This window comes from Panthera leo, chromosome C1 (assembly GCF_018350215.1).
Source record: "Panthera leo isolate Ple1 chromosome C1, P.leo_Ple1_pat1.1, whole genome shotgun sequence".
Lineage (NCBI taxonomy): Eukaryota > Metazoa > Chordata > Mammalia > Carnivora > Felidae > Panthera > Panthera leo.
The window spans coordinates 116,419,905-116,435,911 of NC_056686.1; positions in this window are offsets into that span (position 1 = coordinate 116,419,905).

Below are 16,007 nucleotides of genomic sequence, written 5' to 3' on the forward strand. Positions count from 1 at the left end.
GCATCTTTCCCGTCCTCCCCTTTTTCCTGTTCCCGCCTCATGGCCTTCTTGGGCTGTTTCTGGAATGCTGTTTGGCCTCAGGGCCTTTGCACTTGCTGTTCCCACCTGGGAAGATCTTCCTCCCAGTATCTGCATGGCTCTGCCCTATTCCCTCAGGGCCCACAGGCAGGGCTCGTGGGAATAGTGCCCCTTGCAGGCCACCGAGCAGAGAGGGTTTCCCCCATGACTTCGCGCAGGAACACACCGCCCCCTTCCAATCCCTCACTCTTTCTGTCTTCTGCTTCACCATACCAAAGAGGGCCAGATACACTGTAGACCCCTGCAGTTGTACGGGGTTGACTGTCCCCCGCAGCAGGACATGGGAAGGCGGAGGGCATGAACTGTGTTTCGTCCACTGCTGTATCACCTGTATGTGAGGGAGAGCCCAGATGCTCCGTGAAGAACAAGGACTGAGTGACAGGGTGACAAGCCTGGGCTTCTCCGAGTGTCTCTTACACTCCATCTCTCCACTGGTCAACCTCCCGTGTCACATACACCTGCTGCGACACTATCTTACAGAGACGCCGAGAGCCCTGCCCGACATCCTACCTTTAGCCCCTGGCCCCCAGCTGCCTGGCCTTTTACTCTTGCTTGTTCCCTTTTGGCTTCCCTGGAGGGACATTAAGGTCTTGGAGAGCTTGGCCCTAGGCTCGTGGGAGTCAGCCGCCAGTGGGTCAGTGGCAGGGGAGGGGTGGCCTGGAGGTTCAGGACCCGGCTCACCCCTACCAGCGGGGCTCACACTCTCCTCTCCTTTTCCTGCACGATTGTGAGCTCTGAAGACCGATATGTCCCATCCTGCTCCAGTAATTTTCAGGGCCCTGAGCCTAGTGCCTGCGACACGCACATCATTTGGATCACAGATGTGAGTTAGTCACTGCCTCTGTCTCCCAGGCGCTCAACTGTCTGATATGGGAAACAGACGGTCACAGTGAAGTATGATAGGGAACACGAAGAGGTACGGAGAGGACTGGGGTTGGGTCCCGGCCACCACAGTCAGGGCTGTTTCCTGCAGCTGAGGTTTAAAGCTACTGTTTTGTTTTTTTTTTTTTTAATTTTTTTTTAATGTTTATTTATTTTTGAGACAGAGAGAGACAGAGCATGAATGGGGGAGGGTCAGAGAGAGGGAGACACAGAATCTGAAACGGGCTCCAGGCTCTGAGCTGTCAGCCCAGAGCCCGACGCGGGGCTCGAACCCACGGACTGTGAGATCATGACCTGAGCCGAAGTCGGCCGCTTAACCGACTGAGCCACCCAGGAGCCCCTAAAGGTACTGGGTTTTTAACTTAGTTTTTGCATTTTATTTATTTACTTATTATTATTTTTAATGTTTATTTCTATTTTTGAGAGAGAGACCATGAGCGAGGGAGGGCCAGAGAGAGGGGGACAGAGGATCCCAAGTGGGGTTCAGACATGGGGTTCAGACTCACAAACTGTGAGATTACGGCCTGAGCCGAAGTTGCTTGCTTAACTTGCTTAACTGACTGGCCCAGGGGCCCTTATTTCTGCATTTTTAAAGAAACAATTTTAGACCTACAGAAAAGTTGCAAAATTAGTACAGTGCTTAATATCCTTCACTCATATTCCTTAAAATAGTAATATTTTACTTTTGCTTTCTCTCCCTCTCCCTTCCCCCATATCTGTTACCTATCATCTATCTGTCTATCTATCATCTGTCTATCTATCATCTATCTACCTATCATCTCTATCATCTACCTATCTCTCTCTCTCTCTCTCTCTCTCTCTCAAATTTTGTCTAAAATGTTTCAGAATAAGTTGCAGATATGATGCCCTTTCACTTCTAATACTCCAGTACGTATTTCCTAAAAGCAAGGGCGTTCTTTGACATAACCACGGTACAAAGATCAACATTAAGCAATTGCGACAGCAATGCGGGCGGCTGTGGCCGTGGCCGTGGACCTGGGCGGTGTGTAGAGAAGTGTTTGCGGCGCTTCTGTGCTGAGCCCCGGGGAGGGCTGGTGGAGAGCAAACTTCAGAACAGCAAGCCCGATGGATCCCTCGTGCAGGCCTGGGACTCAGGTGAGGGTGGGTTGAACTTGACCCGAGAAGCACCAGGGACCCCTGCAGATTTGGGCTCCACGTGCACTCTAGTCGGTCTCTCTCGGGTCCTGTGGAGGAGGGATCCTGGAGCCCATGATCCCAGTTGCCTGAGGCCCTCTGTCCACAGGAGAACCAGGTTGCCCTGTTAGTAAAAAGTTCAGCAAGAATAGAATGTCCTCCAAGAGCTCGGGGATCAGGGAGTGGAAGGACAGGCAAGGAAAGGGAAAAAGTGAGTGAGAGTGCGTGTCTGGCACGAGCTGGGCCTGTTGTGTAACCGCGACAGTGTCTCCCAGTGAGTCATCACCCGGCTCACGCGGCCTGCCTTCCGTGTCGCCTCCCCTCTACCTGGCTGGCCGCCGGCACCGTCCCCTCTCAGCCTGCCATGCTCCCAGCCTGGGCCCACGACTTGGAGTTATTCAGAACCACGTTCGGATCCTACCGGGGCTGACCTGTGAGCCTGGGCGAGTGGCTTGACCTCTCTGGGCCTCAGTTTTAAGTCTCCAGAGTGAGAATAGCAGCCCACACCTTGCAGGCTGGGGCGGGAGTGGTGAGTGTTCACTCTTCTGCCCCGGCTGCAGGGTGGGCTCCCGTCTGCCGGGGGCAGGCCCGGGTCTGACCTACCTGGGCACGCTTGCCAGGGTACATGGTGCCGAGTAGGGGTTGCCTAGACGCTTGTGGAAGCCGTAAGGGACATGAAGCCGCTATAGTGCCTGGCGTGCACGGGAAGTATCGGCCGTCTTACACGAGGGCTTCAACGCGGCCACCGTCATGACCCGCGGCACCTGCTCAGGGAGCCGGGTCAGTGCGCGCCCGGCAGGCCAGACCTCGGCCAGCCTCCCCTCTTGAGTGTGCGCTCCCGTTGGGCGGAGAAGCCCGCTGCACGTGGAGTGACGGAGGCTGAGGAGGGGAGAGGCAGGAGCTGGGAACTGAGGGAGCTGGTAGACAGGAGCACAGAGGCCCTGAGCACCTAGATGTGGGGACCCAAGGTGGTGCTCCGCACACGGGAGAAGGGGGGTGCACCGGCAGAGGGAGGGGGTCGGCCTCCCTCCCTCCTTCCAGGGTCTTTCCTCCGCCACCCCACCTGGGGTAACCCGACACCAGCCATCCTCCTGCAGGCTTGCACATCACCTGCCTCTCTTGGCTGTTCTAGGAGGTTTGAAGGTGTTGCAAATTGCTCACTGATGTTCTGGAGCCAAATCTTGTCCCTGGCCTGCGGCCCGTCCCCCGGGGCTCGGCGTCGGCTACACTATCCCTGGAAGACAAGCCGCCTCTGAGGGTTTGCAGAGTTGAGGGCTTTGGTTTGGAGGGCTGGGTCAGCGGCATTGTCACCTGCTGGCAGCGGGGAGGTGCGTGCCCCGGGGATCAAGCAGAATCAAGGTCAGAGGACGCAGCTCGGGCCCCCGCCACTCAAAGATGCTTCCGTGATAAGCGGGGTGGAGGTTAAGAGCGTGCGCTCTGGAGCCAGACAGCCTGGGGCCACTCGCTAGCTGTGTCGACCTTGGACAACGGACTTGGCCCTTCTGTGTCTCAGTTTTCTCCTCTGTAAAATGGGGGAGGTGGGATTCCGTGCCTCTGAGCAGTCCGTGAAGGTCTGGGGAACTGATGCAGGTGAGCTGTTTGGAGCAGTCTGGCAAACACGGAATCTATGACGAGGCTGTAAAAACATCCGCAGCCCTTTCCTGGGGGTGGGGTGAGGCCAGCCTTCCCTCGCCTGCCCCTCCTGCTCGCTGTGACCCGGCCCCTGCTCACTGCCCAGCCTCGCCTCTAACCTCTCCCCTCCCTCCACTGCAGCCACAGAGAGCCACGGGGCCTTCCCTGAGCTCCCTCGGGCCTCCAGGGAACCTCCTCTGCCAGGGGCAGCTTTTCCCACAGGCGGGCCACCCCCCTACCCTTCCCTCCACTTCGGCTCCGGCGTCCCCTCCTCCAGGAAGCCTTCCACTAAACACGGTCACAGCCTAACCTCACCAAAGCCTGAGGGTTCTACAGGGGGCCGCTTGCCCCAGGGGGTTAAGCTGCAGAAGCAGAGCCTGGACCGTGCTTCAGGCCTGGCCAGCTCCAAAGCTGGTGTTGTTCCCTCTAGCGTCCTGCTTCTTGCCAGCAGGGTTTGCAGGGGACGCTGGCACGAGCCTGCCTCAAGATGGAAGGAAGGCTTGGTCCCTGACTGCTGGGAACTTCCAGCCTCTCCTGACACTGCCTTTCTCAGGAGAGCTCCCAAGCTGCCTGTGGGATGGGCTGAGGCCCTCCACTGAGACCGTGGCACAGCTTAGCTTCTCCCTCTGCCCACCCCCCACTGGCTTCCCTCCCCCACCCCATATGGATCCCCAGGGCGCTCCCTAATAAGTCCTGCATGCTGCTCTCTGACCCAGAGTCTGCCTCCAGCAGCCTGGCCTGCCACAGTTCTTGGTTGTAAGCACCTAACCTGGTTAGAGGGATTAGGGTGCTCCCCAGAGCCCCGAGGGGCCAGGCTGGGGGGCTACACAGCAGGAAACACTACCAGGCTATCCAGGATGCTGTGGGCAAATACCCCATCACCACTGTGGCTGGGCTCCAGGCCGGACACCAGATGTCTGTTGTGCTGTCCCCAGACTAGTGGGGACGCCGGAGGGACTCAAGGAGTGTGTGAAGGGTGGATTTATTCAGTAATGAAAGGCGGGGGTGGGGGGGGGGCGGTGGTTGTGAAGGTGGCTTGGATTAGGGAAAAAGACTTGAAGTCTCCTTTGCAAAACACCTTGCCTCCTAGGCCTCGCACCAGGGAGAGCCTCTTAGGTCAGCTAATTCCAGAACTCCGGAGGGCAGCCGTCCGGGCTGATTCATCTCTGCCTCCGGGGTCTGGTGCTGGATTGAGGACTGAGGTGCACTCAGTGGGCATCGAGTGAGTAAATGAACGAAGTGCAGTTAGGCCTGTCCCCACTGGAATGTAAACCCAGCGAGGGCAGGGCCACGCCTGCCTTTTTTGTTCGCTGCCTCATCCTGGTGCCCAGCAAGGGACAGACAACGCTTGTTGAATGAGTGAGTGAGTTCTCCAGACTATAGCCCACAGGTGTCCCCCGTGTTTCAGTGAGTTTGGGAAACGCTGCCTGTGGGATCTTCCTGGGCAAGAGTCATCCCATGCCAGAGCACTGGACCGCCCCTTAGGCTGAGGACATCAGCCGGGGAGAGGGTGGCCAGTAGGAGGCTCTGTGGGGCACATTGAGGGCGGAGTGGCAAACTGATGTGAGAGGGACCGGGGACAGGTTTCACCAGACGCCCTTGACCCCAGCGAGATAACCCCTCACTTTTCTGAGATGCGGCTCCCCAGCCTCCACCCTCCCTGGCTGCTTTGCCCCATCACCTTGGCTCCCCTGAACACCTGGCCGTGCCTTCTCTGCCCGGGTTCACGCATGCGTCCATGCTGTTTCTCACCACTGGAAGGGGGTTGGAGGAGGGAAAGAGAGGGGGCAAGCCCACGCCTGGCCTTAGGCACGTCTCTCGGTCTCTCGGGGCTGGCAGCAGAGGTCAGCTGGGGGCACCCAGACTGAGGGATGGCTGGTCCTGCCCTATCTCCCGAGGGCAGAAGAGAAATTGCTAGAGACCCCGGCCTTCTCTTATCACCCTGAGGTGAGGGCACAGGCTGTATGGGGACAGACACCGGGGAGCTGGTCAGGAGGAGTGTTTGCCTGGCTGGGTCTGTGCTCCTGGAGACACTGAAGGAAATGCTAGCTGGTCCGAGCAGATGATATGTGGGGCCTTGAGTTCTGCCCATAACTCGCATTCTACTGAGGGAGGCCCATGAACGTGAGATTCAGGGCAGTGGGGCAGACCCTCTGTCTGTGTCTTGAGGAGGGGCAGAGCTGTGAGGGGCCCGAGGAGGAGTTTGGGGAAGGAGTGGAGTTATCCCGGAAGCCTTCATGGAGGAGGTAGACCTGAGCCAGTGGAGAAGGGTGGGTGGATGTGCCCAGGCTGAGCAGCAGCAGGGACTTTGCAGACCGAGAGACCAAATGCAGGCATTAGAACTGTTAGCACAGACCGAGAGACCAAATGCAGGCATTAGGACTGTTAGCACCGTTTCTGGAGAGCCCCAGGGCGAGCTCTGAGGGAGGGAGACTGACACCTGCCTTGGCATGCATCCCCAGAGCAGAGCAGGGTGCCTGCCCGGAGGAGAGGTCTTAAGTATCTGAGATCCCTAATGTGGTACCCCCAACGAAGCCTTAAAAACGAGGGGTGCCCGGGTGGCTCAGTCGGTTAAACATCTGACTTCAGCTCAGGTCATGATCTCGCGGTTCGTGGGTTCGAGCACCACGTCGGGCTCTGTGCTAACAGCTCAGAGCCCGGAGCCTGCTTCGGATTCTGTGTCTCCTCTCTCTCTCTGCCCCTCCCCTGCTTGCACTCTGTCTTTGTCTCTCTCTCTCTCTCTCTCTCTCTCTCTCTCTCTCTCCATCAAAAATAAATACACGTAAAAAAAAATGTGGGGAGCAGACCAGCTTGTGAGCGCTTAGATGTGAGGTTGACAGTATAGATCAGGGAGAACACAGTCCCTTGAAGAGGACACACAGCTTCCAGACCAGCCAGCTCTGCTGCACTCTGATGGAAAGTCATAACCCGTCCTTGACAGACACTGCCCAGCCTCCATCCCCCACCACTTCTCCTTGCTTTCCTTTACGAAAATGAAATTACTCAATTGTTCAATCTCCCCTCCCCTGGGCTCCAGAGCCCAGCAGATGGCTGAAAGTCCCGAGGGAAGGGCAAAGTTTTGCCGGGAAGAAACTTTTGGCCCCTTATCCTTTCTGACTGGAATGCGGTTGTGAGGCTTGAGTGGCAGCAGCCATTTTGTCACCACGAGTCGATAAGCATAAAGGGAAAGGCTTGGAAAGTATTTGAAGCCGGATGTGCTCCTAACAGCTACAACATCTAAAGAAGAAATGTTTCTATCACCATCACTCAGAAAGGGAGTGTCACAGAGGCGAATGCCAGCAGTGCTCATGCCATGCATCAGCCTGAACATTTACACATGTGAGTCCCTTCTCAGACATGCAAATGGAGTGTCCCCTAAATCAGGTTTCCAACCCATTGGGCTGTGGGACACTTACCCTGTGAGCTTGGAGACTACAAGGGATGTGCAATAGATGTTAAATGAAGGAAGTACCAAACCCTGCCTTCCCAATGGGAGTTGTGTCCCTGAGGGCAAGGTCTGAGTGTGCTTCATTCCAGAGTGTCCAGTTTGGGGCTTGGCCCAGAGGACAGAGTCCAGTTGTTCTCCGCTGCTCCTGGACACCATAAGTGACCCCAGGTTCTGGGGGGCCCCACACAAGGCTGTGCCTCTCCCAGTGACCTGAGTCACCGGCATAGGGCCCTGGGCCGTGCTCAGGGCTGCAGGTGGGCTTGCTACAGTGGAACCGCTCTTGGAATCTGCTCTGCCTTTGCCGGAGCCTTTGTCTCTGAGTGTGTGAGTTCAATTCGGTTAGTTGTCACACGAGGGCTTCTTGAGCCCTCCGTGTGGGTAAAGACTGAGGTCTGGGTTCCCGCCGGACCCAGTTAGGGTTTGGTCCAAGCTCGGATCAGGGCCACATTAGTCTCCCAGATAAGGGCAAAGTGTAGATTGAAGGTAATAAGAGAGCCAGAGCGAGAGGGTCAGCTGCAAAGTTGGGGTCACGTTGGTGTCCATCTCAAGAGACGTGGAAGCTGGAGTTAGAGTTTTACAGGACTTGAGTGCTCACCATAGAGTGGACCTGGGGTCACCTCCTTGGACCCCCTCCAACCACCCCCCCCTTGGCCATACCTCATGCACCTGTTCAGTGCGGGGCTGACAGTCTCTTGTGAGTTACTCCCACCTGTGTCTAGTCTGTTTGGTGATGGCGCCAACTTCCTGCAGGCAGGACTCTGATCTTCCACGTGATGGGCTTTCTTCCTCCTTTGGGCACCCAGGAGACTGACAATAAATGCTGACTTAGTGAATACAGGAAATAAAGTCAGCATCCCAAGGGCAAAACCCTCCCCCTGGTGGCAACTTTTCAATTCAATTTAATCTAATTGTTTTTCATGTTTCTATTGATTGTGGAAGATGTAAAGAAACTTTGGACCTTTTGCTGCTTATAGGTATTCATCCTTCATCCATCCATTTATCCATCTGTTCACCCACTCATCCATCCATCCATCCATCCATCCACTCATCCATCCATCCATCCATCCATCCATCCACTTACCCATCTATCCATCCATCCATCCATCCATCCATCCATCCACTCATCCATACATCCACTCATCCACTCATCCATCCATCCATCCATCCATCCATCCATCCACTCATCCATTCATCCATCCATCCACTCATCCATCCACTCATCCATCCATCCACTCATCCACTCATCCACTTATCCATCCATCCATCCATCCATCCATCCGTCCGTCCGTCCATCCACTTATCCATCCATCCATCCATCCATCCATCCATTCATCCACTCATCCATACATCCACTCATCCACTCATCCATCCATCCATCCATCCATCCAACCATCCATCTGTCCATCCATCCACTTATCCATCCATCCATCCATCCATCCATCCATCCACTTATCCATCTATCCATCCATCTATCCATCCATCCACTTATCCATCCATCCATCCACTTATCCATCCATCCATCCACTTATCCATCCATCCATCCATCCATCCATCCATCCACTTATCCATTTATCCATCCATCTATCCATCCATCCATCCATCCATCCATCCATCCATCCACTTATCCATCTATCCATCCATCTATCCATCCATCCACTTATCCATCCATCCATCCACTTATCCATCCATCCATCCACTTATCCATCCATCCATCCATCCATCCATCCATCCATCCACTTATCCATTTATCCATCCATCTATCCATCCATCCATCCATCCATCCATCCATCAATCCACTCATCCACTCATCCACTCATCCACTCATCCATCCATCCATCCATCCATCCATCCATCCATCCACTTATCCATCCATCCATCCATCCATCCACTCATTCATCTACTCGTCCATCCATCCATCCATCCACCCATCCATCCGTCCATTCATCCATCCATCCATCCATCCATCCATCTCAAACATTTTTTGAGGTCTACTATATTCTGGAACTTTGCTTAGCCTACAAAGGATGAAAGAGACGTTGAGATTGTCTTCAAGGAAGTCAGACGAGAGATGGAATCAGAATAGTGAGCAGGTATGGGTATCAGAAGACAGTAAAGAGACCAAGTTGTGTGGGGCCCCGAGGAAGACACCCTTCCCAGCCTGGGCAGGTAGGAAGGTTTCCTAAGGAAGAAGTCCCAGTCTTGAAAGATGAGCATTGCAGTGAGAAGAAACAGAATGAGCCAAGGTCCACATGAGAGAGCATGGCACAGCGTTGGGGGAACTCTGTAGAGTGGGCACAGAGATGGTAAGGTAGTAGAGCAAAGGAGGCTAACACAAGGCGTCTTGGAGACTTTATCCTGAAAGCCTGGGGAGGCTGGAAGGATTTTGAGTGAAGGATCACCTTGATGTGAGTTATGTTCTGGAGCGTCATCCTGGGGACTTGTGGAGGGTGAATGAGCTCGGGCCTTGGCACACCTGTGGAATGCCTGCAAGAGGGGGTGCCACAGAGGATGTGACAAACAGCAGCCCCAGCTCCGAGGCCCTCACATGCGCTAGGCAAGTCGGCGGGGAGAACTGGGAGGGTGGGAAGATTGCTAGGAGCACGTGTGCAGGCAGGGCTGAATTTGTAGCCGATGCAGGGACCATCCTGGGCTAGTGGTTCTAGACGGTAGGGTTGGGCGACCTCCAGTGCCCGTGCGTGGCAACCTGGCCGTGCACACTTGCCTCCTGTAGATAGGCCCTCGCTCCTCCTGCTTCTTTGCTGCCAGCCTCTCCCTCTCCTAACCCTGCCTTGACCTCTGGGGTGGCTGGACATGAGGGGGATGCTATCAGAGGTCCCCCGAGAGCCAAGTCCCCAGGGGCCATGTGACCCCCGGGATCACAGGCTGACTCAGGTGCGGAGTGGAAGCACTGGGTGAGCAGATGGTTATCTCTGGAGCCTGTCGTGCTCGGGTGGGGACTGCTTCACTAACTGCCTCTGCTCCGAGCTCCGTTTTAGGGGTATCAGCCAGCTGAGCAGCTGAGGGGAAACCGAGGGCTGAGGGGTGGGAACAGGGTCAGGGTGACAGAGAGGCGTGAAGGCTGGGTTCTGGCGCTCCTCCCCGCTTCTGGAAAGAGGGAACAGGTTGTACGTGCATGACCTCAACCAGGAAGCCTGAAGTTTGTTGATCTTGAGCGCCCGCCGGAATCTTGGCCCCGATTCTGGGCTCACTACCCAGGGCGTGCAGTATCCAGCTTGCGAACACCGGACCTGGGGGTTTGCAAAGGAGGGAGGCGAGGTTGGAGTGTGTGTGAGATCTGGGTGGACGTGGGTCCCTGTGCCTTCATGGCCAGGCAGCGAGGCAGCGCCTCCTGAGGGACAGCTGGAAAATTCCCGGGGGCCCTGCTTCCAGCCAAGGCTGCTCCGTGCTCTGTTCCAGCCCAGGGTTGTTTTTGTTCACTTGTGTTTCAATCACCGAGCCCCTGCCGGACACCAGGCATTGCACAGAGTGCATTGTATGCGTTGTTTCGTTTCATCCTTGGAGAAATTCTGCAAGGGCTCAGCCCATTTTACAGAGGAAAGAATGAAGGTCAGCGGGACTCAGTTACCCAGTGAGTAAAGCAGGCAGGGAGGCAAGCCAGCTGTGAGATGAGTAAGACCCAGGCCTCGGCAGTTTTCCCTAAAAGAACATCCTTCCCGGATCACAGAACAGAGGCCTGTGAAGTTCTCAGCCCCACTGTTGTGGACCTGGGTCCACCGAAGCAGAGTGTTAGGGAGTGTGACTCCAGGGGGACGGGGAGAGGCACAGGGCGTGAAGCGGGAGAGACAGAGAACACGGGGTTGACAGCGGGCTCCCGGGTCCGGCTCTGAGGAAGACCCATCCCAGGGGAGAGAGCAGAACCGACCCACACACGCCTGCATCCCATCTTTCAGGTTGTGACTGTGCAGTCCCCCGGGCCAGGGGTGCAGCTGGGCAAGAAGACAGAGCTGGTCCCTGCAGAGGTACCCAGGTGGCTGGAGCAGGAGGCAGGTGAGATCCAGAGGGTCTGAGGGGGTGCAACGTGGTCGATGCATCACGCAGGGCTGGCTGAAGCCGCATGTGCTCGAGATCACCTGACTCCCAGACCACCGAGGTGATCACCGTGGTGAAGGGGTAGCCTGGCCCGGGGTGTGTATGTAGAGTCCACATGTGTGTGTGGCAGGGGGCGAGAAAGAAAGAGAGAGAGGGAGAGAGAAAGTATTTAGAGTGACATGTCACAGGAAATGGAGCATGAACACAGCCCTCTCTAGAACGTTCTCAGGGATGTGTTCTCCAGTATGAAGAAGGATGCCCCCCATCTCCAGGGCTGGGGCTTCCCAGCTCACAGTGTCCAGGCCCCCGTCCCAGTCTTCAGGAGGGATATCAGGCCAACCTCAGCCCAGCCAGTGCAGTGACCCCAGTCACTCCCAGGGGGATAGAGGACGTGCCACAGCACAGGTCCCGCGCTGTGGAGCCGTTCCCACTGGGTCTTCAGACAGCCTGGGGGCCCAGGTAGAACAAGAATGATGAATAACTGGGCTTCAGCATCCAAGAAAAACCACCCCAAACCCCAGACCAAACCGCCTCGGAGCGTGCCAGCCGCAGTTGCCAGAGTAATCAATACCCATTGTTCTTCCAGACAAATGTTCTCTCTGCACTTTCGACCACTGTGTTCTGGGGAATGGCTAGGTGTGGGCTTACCTCATGCGATGGACACAGCTTAATGGGATCTGTTCCCTGGCTGGCTCCACCCCCCTCACCCCCTCCCACCTCCCACAGCAGAGTCACGGAGCTTAAGGAAGTTACCAGGCTGGATCAGGGCGGAGAGCCGGCACCAGACCTGACCCACACTCTAGTCCTTGAAAGCTGGCTGACCTTGGCCTTGGGTTCCTCGACTGCTCAAGAGAGTAATAATAGGTGGCCCGCGTTGTCTCCTAGGGTTGGCATGAAAGAAAGAATGATTCCCGGGAACGGCCTCTAGCAGCACTGAGATGCAAAGTGTTCCTGCTACTTTTCCAGTCGTGCTGGGAGGCTTCCGGCTTGGGGCGAGGAGTGCGGGTCAGACAGGTCAGACACTGGCCTGCCCCGTACGAGGCACGTTCTCTCTCTACCTTTCAGCTTCCCCACCTGCAGAATGGAGCTAGTGAAGCTAGGCGGCAAGATAACTGGGAGAACTGGAGGATGTCCACGCCTGGCTCTCGGCACCGTGCTGGGGGCCAGGGATGGCGACGGTGATGCGGCGACGCGGGCTCTGGCCGCTCTCCGAGGACCACCTGCAAGGTGGCTGCCCAGGTCAGGCCGAGCACCACGGACAGAGCAGGGGCCCTGGCCGCTCTGTGCTTAGAGGCCAATGGCAAAACACACCTCTTCCATGAAGCCCTCTGGAGTTCTTCCAGCCCTCATCGTGGCCCCTCCTGGAAGCTTCTAGACCTCGTGTCATTTACTCCGCTCTTTAAGCTCTTAAGCAGTGCAGGGGTATTTGTTACTAGGCTGGGAGGGGACTGTCCTGCAAAGCTACCCCCTCCTTCTCTGAGAGTAAGGCCCCTGTTACATGAGTATCAGCAGATAAGCCCCTCACTGCAGAAGCAGAAGGGGGCGGACATTCTATCACCCCATTCCTGGGCAGATGGACCCAGGCTCGACGAAAAGGACTCTCCCACGCAGGGCTCAGAATCTGAAGTGGTAACATTATGCGGAGGGAGAGCTGGACTTCACTCCCCGCAGTAGTGTCCAGAGGCCGTGCTGGGGGTAGACCTCGCCCAGGGGACCCGGGGGTGTGAGTTGGCCATACTGTTTGCTCTTGGCCTCCCTTAGCTCTGCCCCTTTCTTGAGCTTTGTTTTCCCAATTTCCTGCTGATTCTGAGCTCCCCGGCAGGCAGAATTGTGTTTCTGTTGTTTGTACTCAATGCACACACGTTTCCTTTCCCTGATACCAACTGTTCCAGGCAAGCAAAAAGTTTTCCCCTCGATGGGGTTGCACACCCCAGGGGGCAGGAAGATTGCATTTCACTCTGGTGTAGCTCCCACCCAACGCCTCCTGGGGCGGGCCATGGTGATGGGCAGGGAATAGGGTCCAGGTCCTGCCACTTATGAAATTTGGGGCTCTGAGTAGTTGTGTGATCCCCATAAGCCTTGCATTTGTCATCTGTAAAATGGGCATAAAAATATGTACTTCCCAGGACCTGGGAGTAGGCTTGACCCCTACCCAGATGGAGGGAGACGTGGGCCTTCGGCTGTGCACAGGCCAGCTCCTCTCTCTGGGACTGGTCCGGGAAAGGGGGCAGGGGTGGGGGTGAGGCTCCTGGAAGGGGGTTTGGAGCCCAGGCAGTGTCCCTGCTAACTAAATCTGTATTTCTCTACCGTCTATGTTATTTATAAAACATTTTTTTAAATGTTTATTTATTTTTGAGACAATGCAAGAGACAGAATGCAAGCTGCAGAGGGGCAGACAGAGAGAGACACAGAATCCAAAGTAGGCTCCAGGCTCCGAGCTGTCAGCCCAGAGCCCGACGCGGGGCTCAAACTCACGAACCGTGAGATCATCACCTGGGCCAAAATCAAGAGTCGGAGGCTTAATTGACTGAACCACCCAGGTGCCCCCAAAATAATAATTTTCAAATGCATATTATTACTTACTCAGCACATTCTTTATGCCAGGTAAGTGCTCTAAATGTGTTATCTTAGGGCGCCTGGGTGGCTCATTCAGTTAAGTGTCTGACTCTTGATTTAGGCTCAGATCATGATCTCACGATTCGTGGAATCAAGCCCCGCATGGGGCTCTGTGCTGACAGCATGGAGCCTGCTTGGAATTCTCTCTCTCCCCCTCTCTCCTGCTTCTTCCCTGCTCGCTCACTCTCTCTCTCAAAATAAATGCATACACATTTTAAAAATGTGTTATCTCATCTGGTTGTAGCAAAACTGTTAGGAGGTAGGTGTTTTATCAACCCGATTTTATAAAACCAGAATTTGGGGCTTAGGGACGTGCTCATGGTCAGGTAGCAAATCAATAGTGGAATTGGGATTTGAAGCCAGGTGCACCTGATCCCCCGAATTCACAGCTTTAACCATTGCTTTGCACTGTTTTGATAGAGACAGACTCTGGATGCTGAGGACACGCAAAGGAGGGTCATGACACCTAAAATGGCCAGGGAAGACAAGGAAAGCTTCCTGGAAAAAGTGGTGCTTGAATTGAAATTTTTTCAAAGCCCAACTTTTTAATGGACGTTTTCTAAACACCCACAGAAGTAAAGAAAATCTGAACTAAATATTTAAGAAATGAGGCAGAGTGTAGGGAGAGACTCCTGATGGAGCGTGGGCTTGGCCAGCCGTGTGGCGTCTTGGGGCACCCACAGCTAGGGGGACTTGTACAGTGTAAAGTGTGATCAGGGCAGCATGAGGAGAGGAGGGGCTGGAGCTATGGGCAGCTCTCGGGAGCTGGGTTACTTACTACAGAAGATGATTATTCCCTATTCTTGGATTTCCACCCCTTGACGGGTGGTAAAAAAAAAGATGAAGGGACACGCTGATCTTGGATTTCCCCAGCAGCCAGTAGGTAAATAAATACTGCAGTTTGACACAGTTGGGTTCAAGGGTGAGGACTTAAATCTTTCAGCAATGTTGGTTCTAGGCAAGGGATGAGAATCTGACTCATTCCCATAAAGTCTCAGTGCATGACAGAGCCACGGGACTTGACAGAGCTGGGCCAGGCCCCCGAGCAGGAGGCAGTGGCGAGGGGTGGCCCTGGTTTTTATAGCCAGGGTCCCCGGGCGGTCATTTTCCTTCCTGGCATGTTTATATACAGCAGAGATGATTGTTGATTGGACTTTAAAAATGTTTTATGGTTATAGATTCTAGCACTGGAAATGTCCCCATGTGTCACATGAACAGTCAAACTTCCTAAGGAGCAGAGGACACAATTCCCCAGGATGTCCGTAGCAATGAAAGTTGTCACCATGCCAGGCCACAGCCCACATCATCGAGGGTCTGGGCTTTGGACAGCTTTGCAGTGTTCAGATTAATCGTCCATTTCTTCATTCATCCATTTACTTGCTCTACTCATTTGCTGCATATTTATGATCCCATCTTGGTTCTGGTCATTCTTCTGTTCTGATGTCCAGGTCTCATAGGCTAGGTGAAAAAAAAAAAAAAAAAAAAAAAGATGAATAACCCAGAAGGAAAGTTCTCTGAGCCTCCTTCTTTTTTTTTTTTAATTTTTTTTTTAACGTTTATTTATTTTTGAGACAGAGAGAGACACAGCATGAACGGGGGAGGGGCAGAGAGAGGGAGACACAGAATCTGAAACAGGCTCCAGGCTCTGAGCCATCAGCCCAGAGCCCGACGCGGGGCTCGAACTCGTGGACCGCGAGATCGTGACCTGAGCCGAAGTCGGACGCTCAACCGACTGAGCCACCCAGGCGCCCCTCTGAGCCTCCTTCTTAATTTCCTGGTGAGCCAGGAAATGTAGAACACAAAGCATATCTGAACCACACTGTGGTAAAAATCACTCATGGTCTCCTTGTGGACAAGATGGAGACAGAAGTGCCAGGAGGATGCCACTCTCTAGCTGTACGTCCTTGGCGAGTTACTCAATGTCTATGACCCTCCAGTTTCCTCCGAATAAGGATAAAACCAGTACCTTCTGCGTATTAGACATATACCACCAGCCGGAGCCTGTGGTAGGCACGTTATCTGTCTGATCTGATTTTGACTCACGGCAAGTATATGAGGTTAGTACAGCTAATCCTTTGCTTTCATAGAGGAGGAAATTGGGAACCGAACCTAGAGGGGTTAGTACTTGTGCCCGGTCACGGGACTG